This window comes from Urocampus carinirostris, chromosome 5 (assembly GCF_059441175.1).
Source record: "Urocampus carinirostris isolate Australia breed hairy pipefish chromosome 5, RoL_Ucar_1.0, whole genome shotgun sequence".
Taxonomy (NCBI): domain Eukaryota; kingdom Metazoa; phylum Chordata; class Actinopteri; order Syngnathiformes; family Syngnathidae; genus Urocampus; species Urocampus carinirostris.
In genome coordinates, this window is record NC_142353.1 from 43,019,650 (window position 1) to 43,032,442 (window position 12,793).

Genomic DNA, 12,793 nt, shown 5'->3' on the forward strand with positions numbered 1-12,793 from the left:
TGGGATGAAAGTTATAATATTATTACTAAAGCTTTGAAAACTCTCTCGGTGTACCGTCTTTCTTTGTAAATATGTGTAACCATGTATAATATGTATTTGCGTCTGTATATTTTTATAATGGATTTATTTGTATTTATTTGAGACACTTATGCTGATTTTCACGAGCGAATAAGAAAGAAGGGGCGGAGCAAACGCGGGCTGATGGGAACTGGGGACGGGTAAAGGTGAGTGTTTGTTTGTGGATATATATTTTTCCCACCCTTACCTTTGGATTACTTTCAACGGGTACCCCGACTCTGCAGGTCTGCATCAAATGATAAGTAGCTTGCTCTGTTCACTCCACGTACCGGCCCGGTATAGCAGTGTCACCGGGAACGATGCACTATCGCTGGTAGTTTCTTGGCCCTTTGGCTAGGACCTTGACTCAGTTCCTTGACTGGGAGCAAGTATTTCGGCGTATTGGCTTTGAATCGTATCATGAATTGACTAATAATAGTTAATGGACGATCGATAAAGAATATGTATAAATTAATTTATACAAAATCTTCCCCGTAAACAGAATAGTTCATTCACAAAAACATCCATCATTTAATTTGGGCGCATGCGGCTAATATACCGGTGCGGCTTGTGTATGTACTAAGTCGATTTTCCTCCCGAAATGCGGTGAGTGCGGCTTATAAACAGGTGCGCCTTATAGTCCGGAATTTAAGGTAAATATAACATTAAAAAAAAGTTTCTAGTGTGCCTTTTTAGCCACAGTACATCCACCACAGTCCTTAATCATGATCACTTGTCCTTAAAACCGTTGCAATATGTATTTAATAGCTTCATGTCATTTTTACAGCTGGTATAGAAAATGATAGGGGGACATAATGCGGACAGAAGGACTGTTTTAAATCCGGCAGAAGTGCAGCAGGTGGACGATGATGGTTTCCCTCGTTTGTCTGATGTTGTTTACGGCTTCCACCTTTTCACTATCGGATGTATTCCGGTCCAGGCACACATTTTAATGAGGAATGGATCACATCTGAAGCCGGAAGACTTTTTAAAGCTATTCCAATATTCTTAAACATGCAAAACGTGAGGAAATATTACATGTTTTTTCAATAAAATCTATTTATATTCCAATTACCGTATTTTCTGCACTATAAGGCGCACCGGGTTATAGGGCGCACCCCGAAAAAATAGTTTTTGGTCCTATTTTTGACACACATAAGGCGCACCGGATTATAAGGTGCTACAATGGGAACGTGGACAAAACAGTCAGATAGTTCAGTCCAACTTATTACCCCCTTAACATTCCCAAAAGCTTGCAAAGACGCAAATACGTGTCGAGAACACGTGCGGAAGCGGTGTCCGTACGATGTCACTCAAATGCATCGTTCCATCATTCGGAAGGTTAAAGTCTTGGGATTCAAGAAATGCCAACCATTCCTTAGTATCTATTTTCTTTTTCGCTCGCAACTTTACTGTGCATATGACGATAAACACTTGGAATTGAGTTTAATTTAAAAATAGACACTCCATTCCATCCATTATCTGCACTGCTTATCACAGAAACATCGAGTTTAGTCTGAAACAAGATTCAGGGATAATATATAGCCGGAGTAGCTCACCGAAGTCGTTGTGTTCATAATAATGTGCAGCCGTGATCCTCTTATATCCGTCAGTTTAGTAAATCCAGGAGAATAAAATATTTACAAATACAAAATAGTAAAAAAATGCTTTCTGTATGCCATCAGCCACGTGCTATACGCATTCATCTTTTTTGGCCAATTGCAGGCTTTGTTTTGCCGTTCAAGCCAATGCCAGCCTGTAAATGATAAAAAGGATCCTCCCCTTGACCTCCGAATAACTTTAGCCAATAGTGATCCATTGAAATGATGATTGACACATTGGTTAGCCAATGAAACGCCGGTAAATAAATCCCAGCATACACCGCGGACTACTTGGCGTTCGGGGGGAAATCTAGTCGGCGGCTGCAAGTTAGTTGCAAGACTTTGCGAATTAATTTTGTTCCATAAATAAGGCGCACTGTGTTATAAGGCGCATGGCTTATAGTGCTGAAAATACGGTATTTCACTACATTATGTATTTTGAGGACAGAGTGTCTTGCCTTTTTCATCCTGAGAACTCCACACTATAGCTGTCACGACCAGAACGGAATCAGGACCCAAATGCGTAACGTTAACCACAAGTTTATTGATAGAAAGAGGAAGGGCAGCGCCCGCGATCTAGTGCTCGCTGGATGTGGGAAGCAAGCCGATCATACAATCGGATCGTGTTTCGAATACGGAAGTGGAACTTCCGGAGCGGGAGATGGCGTGTCGAGGACGGGGAAAAACAGGTCGATAGCCGGGACAGGAGAGGAAAAACGTGGTCGGGATCAAAAACAGGTCGTAAGCCGGGACAGGAGAGCAAACGTGGTCGGGGTCAAATGACAGGTCGTAGCCGGAGACAAACGGGTGGAAAAATGGGTGCAAAAAGCGAGACCGAAGGGCTGCTATCCCTTTCAGTGTGAAAACCTTCCCTCAGGTCCCTTTCCTTACATGGTTAGTCTGAGCCTTGTCATATTCCTATTTTATTTCTATTACTGTTTATTTTATTTTTATTGTATTTTAATTATTATGTCGGAACCAGAACAGACGGTAGACTCAAACTCATACCATTTCACACCAAGCATCATTTACTTAGAGGCAGGATGGGACAGACGGGATAGATACCGGATGCAGGATACAGGTGAGGACGGGACAGGCGGGATCGATACTGGATGCACGAGCAAGATACCGGACAGGATAGAGCAGATGGGATCGATACTGGATACAGGTGAGGCTGGGACAGATGCTATCGATACCGGATACAGGATACACGAGCAGGATACCAGACTGGAGGGGACAGGTGGAATGGATGCCGGATACACAAGCAGGATATAGACAGGAGAGGACAGACAGGATCGATACGGGATACACGTGAGGACGGGACAGGCGGAATCAATACCGGATGCACAGGCAAGATACTGGACAGCACGGGACAGACAGGATCGACACCAAATACAGGATCCACGAGCAGGATACAGGTGAGGACGGGACAGGTGGGGTAGATACCGGATATTTGATGCACGAGCAAGACACCGGACTGGACGGGACATACGGTATTGATACTGGATACAGGATACACGAGCAGGATACCGGACAGGAGGGGACAGATGGAATCGATGCCGGATACACGAGCAGGTTACCAGACAGGACGGGAAAGGCGGGATCGATACCGGATACTGGATACACGAGCAGGATACCAGACAGGACAGGACAGACGTGATCGATACGGTATACAGGTGACGACGGGACAGGCGGAATCGATACTGGAAGCACAGGCGAGATACCGGACAGCACGGGACAGACGTGATCGATACCAAATGCAGGATCCACGAGCAGGATACAGGTGAGGACGGGACAGGTCAAGTCAAGTCATGTTTGTTTGTGACGCCCTTAATCACAAAGAGTCTCAAAGGGCTGCACAGACCACAGATTATTTCAAACCACAGACTATTAAAACACCATAAGTTCCCATCCCCTGATCTAAAACCTACATGAGGTAAAATAAAACACGAATATTCTCAACATAAACTCCTTGTATAACGTGTATCATAAAATGAGGGGGGTGGTAAAAAAAAAGATGTATAATTGATTTTTTTTAATTCAAAAAAATGTTTGCGTCAAGTTCACTGCCTTTCTTCAGTAATGACGCCTATTGGAAATTAGCTAGCGTGCTATGTTAGCCGCTTAATCTTTTAAAGTAGTTTTCTAAAAGCAAACATGGTTTCAGCGTTGGTGAGAAGAGGGACTTCAAGCTACACGGCAAAGAGGAGAAAATGTCACAAAGAATTATTTATTTTACTGTTAAAGTGTGAATAGTTTACCCGTGGGGTCGATACCGGATACTGGATGCACGAGCAAGATACCAGACAGGACGGGACATACGGTATTGATACCAAATACTGGATACACGAGCAGGATACCGAACAGGACTGGACAGAGTCAAAATGCTTGCCTTGCAAGTTTCGTTGACGGACTGACAATGAGTGAATGAAATCACTGAGTTTAAATTCGAAAGAACTGTTGTAGAATAGAAACTTGCATTTGTAGAATAGATTTGCATACATTTAGAAAGAAATGTAGAAAGACTTGCTTACAGTTGGGAGAAATCTCGGGAAGGTCTCGGCGGACGAATTAGTATAAACAATCCTCCTTAAGGGAGGACAAGAGATAACGGCAAAGGGCAAACTGACCCAAATTTAAAAACATTTCCAAGAATTGATGATTACAGAACTCTGTGCATGCCACAGCGGTTACACATGCTGTGTTGAAACTATAAAGACCCATGCATATCTGAGATTCGCTGAGTTTCTTGTTGAAATTGTTGTATCAATAAAAAGAGCTCCCTCTTACCTCACTGATTCCTGCATTCTCTGTGAACGCATATTCAACACAACACGTTATTTTCTCCTTGGGGGCAAACTGTAAAGCAGACAATTATCGTTTGTGCTGAGAATTGGATTATAAAAGTTCCCTTTGGTGAGGGGATGCACATAGAAGCAGTTATAATGTCCCATCTCACCATTTCTTTACCATGATATAGAGGACAAGTCCCGAGGGTTTTGCGGCAGTTTTTCTTGTTTTTGCTCATGTTGACCCTTGTGGCCATCTTATGATATTTAAAACATCTTTTGTGTCACTGTGATCTGCCTGGGCGGTTCACTGTATACATACAAACATATCGTCTTTTTTTACAAATAGCAGCTTAAAGAGCTGAAGCATTTACAATAATTATCTATTTTAGTCCTGCCTTTGACATTGTGGACCTTAATATCTTACTTGAACGGTTTGAAAAATGGATTGGTCTCTCAGGAACCGTCCTATTTTGGTTCAGGTCCTACCTCTCGGATAGGACGCACTGTGTTTAATATGGTGCAATGACATTTGAGCCCTTTAGTGTTACCTGTGGTGTTCCGCAGGGTTCAGTACTTGGCCCCCTTCTTTTCAGCATTTAAATATTAGTTATTGGTCCATCTAAATGCCGTGACTTGTTCAAAGAAACTGCTCTGATCATTGACAAATGTAATATCACCCAGAGTGACTCAGTCAAAACTTTAGGTGTCATATTTGACCCTGATCTGTCCTTTCAAACATGTTGGAATTATATACATATATTTATCCTACAGTTGACATTAATATGTTATAAGTGTTCTCAGCCCTTTTTGTATAGTTTTCAGCCGTAAGCTCTTCTTCCAGGTCATGAGTTGTTTTTTGTTTCTGTCTGTTTCACATCCCAGTGGGTGCACCCTGACCTGTGCATGCCATAACTCAAGTTGTTTTTCACCAAGAACCTTAATATTAGAAGGGAGGTTTCGGGGACTTGTTCAGAGTGAGGAGGAGATTTGTAACAGCCTGGTCTCCGCCGCTCTCATTATAATGATTAATAAAATAACCAATTCTAAATGAAAAAAAATAATAATAATAAAAAAATAAAAAAGGGCTGAGAACACTTATAACATATTAATGTCAACTGTAGGATAAATATGTGTATATAATTCCAACAAAACACACGTAAAGAATATTTCTAGAACAGATTTTTTCCATCTTCGCAACGTTGTTAAATTTCGCCATATGCTGTCTCAGCCAAATGCTGAGATTATAATTCATGCGTTGGTTACCTCACATCTCGATTACTTTAATGCACTACCCTCCGGTCTCACAAAGTCCAAAATCAAGAGCCTTCAGGTGGTACAAAATGCTGCAGCGAGGCTTTTAACTAAGGCAAGAAAGTTTGATCGCATTACTCCCATTTTAGCTAACCTGCATTGGCTCCCTGTTAGCTTAAGATGTGATTTTAAGGTTCGGTTCGTGGTATACAAAATCATACATGGACTTGCTCCGTCATATCTTTCGGATTTAATTTCGCCCTATGTTCCGGTCTGGAGCCTTCGCTCTAAAATTCTGGTCTACTAGTGATCCCAAGAGCCAAGAAGAGATCCACACGTTCAAGAGCATTCTCCATTCGGGCCATGGTGCTGTGGAATGCTCCTCCCCCTGAGATTGGATCTCCAACCTCAGTGGAATTGTTTATATCTAGGCTTGAAACACACTCCTATTCTGTAGCATATGAAACCTATATTTTATGTTTACAACATCTGTGTATTATTTGTTATTGCAACATCCGCTGCACCTTGCTCATCCTGGAAGGGGGATTACCTCATGTGCAATGCCTTCTCAAGGTTTCTTCATTTTCCTCAAGTTGATTTTCTAAGTTTTTCCTTGCCCTCATGTATGTTTTAGATTAGGGGATGGTGTCATAATAGTCTGTGATTTACAATAATCTGTGGTCTGTGCAGCCCTTGGAGACTCTTAGTGATTAAAGGCATCACAAATAAACATGACTTGACTTTATTATTGTCAACAAGACGCTGGTAGTATAAGCGATACAATGCAGAGAGATATCATGGCACGTTATAAAAATCGAAGTTTTATCACTGATGGCAGCTATTGTGGGAGTGTATCAGTACTTTAAAGAGGGTTGGTTATTAAACAATTTTACATCAGTCTTAAAAAATCAAGATGGATTTCCTCCAAAACAGTAGATCAAGTCATCAGATCAATATTTGGGAGCCTGCCACCTGTTTTATGGACAGAGTCATCAGTATTCATGGGATCATTTGGATCATTAAGGTAAGGGTGATTGTAAGGAGGGGAGGTGTTCCATAGTATTTGCAATATATTTTTGTATAACAGATCTTGGAGAGTATAAATGTCACATAAGAAAAAATATAACAACCCATACAACCAACCCTCTAAATTGTCCTTACGGGTCCGAGCGTTCACACAAAGTCAGTGAGCAACGCTTGAAACAACAGTGAGCAACCATAATACCAAGTGTGGCAAGTTAATTCATTATCAAACATATCCAAAACTTGACATCAAGTTACATTTTGCTGAGTTTCCGGCAATGCAAAATTATTTTTCTCTTTTGAATGAATTGACTCATGTATTATTGCAAAGGTTGTACGGCCTACAAATGTTCTTACAATTCTTTCACAAGATTTCCATTTCTATTTCCTGATATATTTTGTCGCATAATATTAACATTTTTGGGGGCTTATTTAGTCGGTTGTAAAATACAGAACTGTACCTAATCACATTTTTAAGTGGAAGTACAATGTCGGCAACAAGATTCACTTGATATAATTAGAAATTATTTGAATGCAACACGAACGTTTTCTTCTTTTTTCCGTGTTTTTTTCTACTTTTTTGTTACTTTTTTCTTTTTGTTCTCTATTTACTTTATTCCTACATTTCTTTCCTTTCTTTTTTTCTGGCTTTTTTTCCAAATGTTTCCTTCTTTTTTCGCTTCCTTTTGTTTCTGTTTTTCTCAGCTTTTCACTACTTTTTCATTTTGGTATTTTTTTCTTTTTGTTCTATTCCCCCCTTCTTTTAAGTCATGTTGTGCATAATTTTACATAATGTTTGGTCATGTTGGGATTGAAGTAGCAAAAACAACCCGAAGAGCTGTTTAGGACCCGAAAGAGCCGGTTCCTTTTAGTGAGCCGAGCCGAAGAAGCCGGTTCTCTACTAACTTTACTCAACTTCGTTCCACTTCGACTCGATTTCAAAATACCGCATTTGTGACACAACGTCGGGGGAACCCGTGTATTTTGACCTTCATGCACTGTAACTTTGACTTAAGTCGCTTCTTAATGAGTAATTTTGAGCCCTCATTTTTGTGCGCTGGCTAGATTTTCTTGTGCGCTGAGAATGTGCGAGCAGTGCGCAATTGCGCACGCGCGCAGTTTAGAGGGAACACTCCCTACAACCCATCTCATGATTTTGGATGCAGCATTCAATTGGTGCATTTTAGCAAAAGCCAAGTCAACGTTCTCCTAGAGCTGCTCCTAGAGCAAAATTTCGGAAACCAGCTCATTTGACCGAGATTAAAGCAGAATGGATAATTTGGTTGTTATTTGTTCTTGCTTTATTTAGTTTTAATAATATAGACTTTAATATTTCATTGCAAAAAATTTCATCCCACTGGCAGAACATATTGCTTATTTTAAGATATTTTGTAACTCTGGTAAATCAGTTTTTTTTTAAAAAAATACTTTATAGGAGCTTTATGGAATTTGAAACTTCGTTACTCTATGCTGCCATCTCCTGGTTTGTGCCATCATTGCAGCCTCAGTCAGCTCATTCAATAAGTGTCTGCAGATATATGTGCCTCTTTGGAATAAACAGGGTTGGGTAGGGTTACTTTAACTGGATTACTTTCAATGACTTTTGGATGACTCCAATACCAAATATGCTAATAAAAGACAAAAAAACTAAATAGGAATACAATGATGACTCACAACACGTGGTAAGCTTTCTCTCCTGGCTTTGATCTCTTTGATCTCCGGCAAAACGAACATAAAATGAGACAGAAACAAAATGAAAATCAATCCAAACAGCTTGCCAACATCATTTTTGCCGTTCCAATTGTTCTGTTACTCCCCAGGCCTGCAGAAAATTTAGTCATTTTATTCATATTTAGTTTATTTTGTCTTTTATTAGCATATTTGGTATTGGAGTAATCCAAAAGTAATTGAAAGTAATCCAGTTAAAGTAACCCTACCCAACCCTGGGAATAAACCAGAATAAACTCTTCTTTTTTTTATCTTTCTTAGGGTTACAGTTGGTGTTTGGGCTCCACTTGAAGTTGGCCTTTTCTTACTTTCACAATTTTCATGCGACACAGGGAAATATAATTGTTTTAAAAACCTGCGTGAATGAGCCTAACGTCACACTGAGCCCCATTGTCATGATTACGATATGCATCACCTGTGCCCGCTCCTTTGGCGCCAACTGCCTCGGATTTTGATTGGCTCCCTGTCCCTATTTAAACCCACACCTATCCGTCCCCTTTTGTCAGTCCGTCTGCGAACCTCAGTTAACACTAGGCAAGCCTTTTTGACCCTGACTCCCACCTGTTTTCTGCTCCCGTCTGTCCCCCAGCTTGACCCGTTTTTTTGAACCTGACCACGTCTACTCTCCTGTCCCGGCTTACGACTCGCTTCCGACCCCGACCACATTTTTGCTCTGTACTGACCCGTTTTCCGTTCCCGACACCGCTATCGCTCACCACGGAAGATCCACTTTCGCGTTCAGAGCGACCTGGTTATCGCATCCAGCAATCACCGGATTTTGGGTGCAACCCTATCCCTTTCTTCTAATAAAACTTGTAAGAAACGCAATGCAAGTGGGTCCTGTCCCCGTTCTGGTCTTGACACCCATTCGTTGAACCTAATATGTTGCGCCCCGAACGTTGTTTTTTTTCTGCCTTTTATCCTAATAGTCGTTCATCTTTTTTCCCATAAAGTCTTTATTACCCTGGAGTGCCATGCCTAATCTTATTACATACAATGTTTTACAACATTGAAATCAATGACACGAAAGACAATTCAATCAACAAAAGCAGATAGATGCAGGGGAAAGCATAAAGGCTCTTTTACCTCCATTGGCCGTTGTTAACACATACTTAATAAAAAAGATATCTAACCATCCACTTTTAAAGGACATGAAACAACACATCCCTGTCAGGAACAGAACGGACACGTGAAAAACCTATATTATTTTCAATGAACAGCGAGTAGCCAATTCTCAACAAACACAACATTGGTCAGAACACTAGTGTCATGATTACTGATGTGACTCAACTGTGCCCGCTCTTTTGGCGCCAACTGCCTCAGGTTCTGATTGGCTCCCGATCAGTATTTGAACCCAGTCCTTTCTGTCCCCTTTTGTCAGTCCGTCTGCGAACCTCAGTAAACACTAGGCAAGCCTTTTTAGACCCTGACCCCCACCTGTCCCGTTTTTCTTCCTTTTTGTCTCCGGCTACAACCCGTTTTGATCCCAATCACGTCTGCTCTCCCGTCCCGGCTTACGACCCCTTTTTGTTCCCGACTACGTCTACTCTCTCGTTCATGCTTTAGACTACTCTCTCGTTCACGCTTTCTCAAGAAACACAACATTGCTCAGAACACTTGTGTCATGATTACTAATGTGACTCAGCTGTGCCCGCTCTTTTGGCGCCAACAAGCCTCGGGTTCTGATTGGCTCCCGATCACTATTTGAACCCAGTCCTTTTTGTCCCCGTTTGTCAGTCCGTCTGTGAGCCTCAGTAAACACTAGGCAAGCCTTTTTAGACCCTGACCCCCACCTGTCCCGTTTTGTTCCTGTTTGTCTCCGGCTACAACGTCTGCTCTCCCGGCTTCCGACCCCTTTTTGTTCCCGAATACGTCTACTCTCTCGTTCATGCTTTCGACTCGTTTCCGACCCCGACCACGTCTTGCTCTCCCAGTCCCGGCTACCGACCAGTTTGCCGCCCCTGACACCGGCATCGCTCGCTACGGAAGATCCACTTCTGTGTTCAGATCACAATCCGAGTACGAGAGAGACTTGCTTCCCGCGCCTAGCGAACACCGGATCTCTTTCAATAAAACTTGTGGTAAACGTCACGCAAGTGGGTCCTGTTTCCGTTCTGGTCCTGACAACTAGACATTAAACAAGTCGGGACCCATAGACCAAACTATTGTAAATTTCTGGCAAATATGTTTGACATCTCTTGATATAGCCACTGTAGCAAAAGGTTGTGGTTAATTGACATGATTAGATGCCCCTTCAAGCACAAAGCTATTGGTAAACATTGTGCCCTCATTGGGCAGCCAAAGAGGTATGGTGATATATCCAGGGTTGGGTAGGGTAACTTTAACTTGATTACTTTCAATTACTTTTGGATTACTCCGATACAAAATATGCTAATAAAAGACAAAAGAAACTAAATATGAATAAAATGATGACTCACAACACGTGGTAAGCTTTCTCTCCTGGCTTTGATCTCTTTGATCTCCGGCAAAACGAACATCAAATGCGACAGAAACAAAATGAAAATAAACCCAAACAGCTTGTCAACATCATTTTTGCCGTTCCATGTGTTCCGTTTCTCCCCAAGCCTGCACAAAATTTGGTCATTTTATTCAGATTTAGTTTCTTTTGTCTTTTATTAGCATATTTGGTATTGAAGTAATCCAAAAGTCATTGAAAGTAATCTAGTTAAAGTAACCCTACCCAACCCTTGATATATCTTGGAGGAGATCAATAAAGAGCTCTCTATTGAGTGGATATTGACTTCCCATTCGTCAAGAGGGAAGAAATACGGTTTAAAAGGCCTAAGGCACATATTTTAGGTCCAGTCCTCTCCAAGGTGGTGTACCATGTATTTGAACCTCTTTCACTTCTCTTCAAGTGCCCGAAACGCAACCCGTCGTCATGAAATTTACCGTATTTTCCGCACTATAAGGCGCACCGGGTTATAGGGCGCACCCCCCAAAAATAGTTTTTGGTCCTATATTTTCCATACATAAGGCGCACCGGATTATAAGGCGCTACAATGGGAACGTGGACAAAACAGTCAGATAGTTCAGTCCAACTTATTACCCCCTTAACATTCCCAAAGCTTGCAAAGAAGCAAATACGTGTCTCAGACATGTACGGAAACACGATGTCACTAATCACTCAAATGCATCGTTCCAAATATCATTCGGAAGGTTAAAGTCTTGGGATTCAAGAAATGCCAAACATTTCTTAGTTTCCATTTTATTTTTTGCTGGCAACTGTGTGGACAGCAAAGTAAGAATTTGATTGTGCAGGGGAAACGGGGTTCTTTACTGTGCAAATGACAATAAACACGTTGAATTGAATTTAGTTTAAAAATAGACTCATCACAGAGACATCAAGATCGTTCTAAAGCAAGATACCGGGAAAATATAAAGCCGCGTAGCTCACCTAAGTTGCAGCCATCACGTTCAATAATGATAGGTAACCATGGTCTTCTTACAACCGTGAGTGTAGTAAATCCAGGAGAGTAAAATATTCACAAATACAGACTAGTAAAAAATGTTTTCTCTATGCCGTAGTGCAACCCAACGTGTGATTCACATTCATCTTTTTCGGCCAATTGCGGGCTTTGTTTCTTCCTTTAGCCTATGCGAGCCTGTAAATGATAAAAAGGATCCGCCCCCTTTACCACCGAATAACATTAGCCAATAGTGGCTGATTCAAATGATGATTGACACATTGGTTAGCCAATGAAACGCCGGTATATAAATCCCAGCATACACCGCGGACGACTTCGCCTTCGGGGGAAAATCGAGTCGGCGGCTGCTTGCCTTAGTTGCAAGACTTTGCGACTTAATATTGATCCATATATAAGGCGCACTGTATTATAAGGCGCATGTTCAGCTTTTGAAAAAAATAAAAGCTTTTAGGTGCGCCTTATAGTGCGGAAAATACGGTACCCTAAACAGAATAGCATTCGACGAATTGTATACGAGGGGTGAACCATTGCTATTGTTGTCTCTCAAGTGACCCTGAAAAGAGCACAAAAGGAAAAGAGATGAACAGATGGCCTAATTCCCTTGCTAAACTAATTACAGTGCGTTACTTTGGCTGTAGAACACAAACGGCGGCATGTCCCTGCACACCTGAGGCTGTTTTCAGCAAAGTGGGCTTCCGCTCTCATCCGAGTTGTTTACGTCACGTATTTGCAATCATGTCACCATTGAAAAAAGCGGCTACCATATAGTTTAACAGCCATTAGGAACGTAGTATTTACTAATGCGCCGAAAGAAAAGGCAAATGAGGGCTGAGTGAGTCGCGAAAAATGTGTGCCCGATATTTAACAGCACCCCGTGTCACGGTTGCCATGG

At 41.6% G+C, this 12,793-nt stretch overlaps 1 protein-coding gene across 1 annotated transcript in view; it reads left to right on the forward strand.

The window, feature by feature from the left end:
• Nucleotides 1-204: 204 nt before the first annotated feature.
• Nucleotides 205-12,793, forward strand: part of ncaph (non-SMC condensin I complex, subunit H) — a 32,715-nt gene continuing 20,126 nt past the window's right edge. Inside the window, exon 1 of the mRNA XM_088335234.1 lies at nucleotides 205-224. The gene's annotated coding sequence lies outside the window, so the exon portion shown is untranslated. The remainder of the gene's footprint in view (nucleotides 225-12,793) is intronic.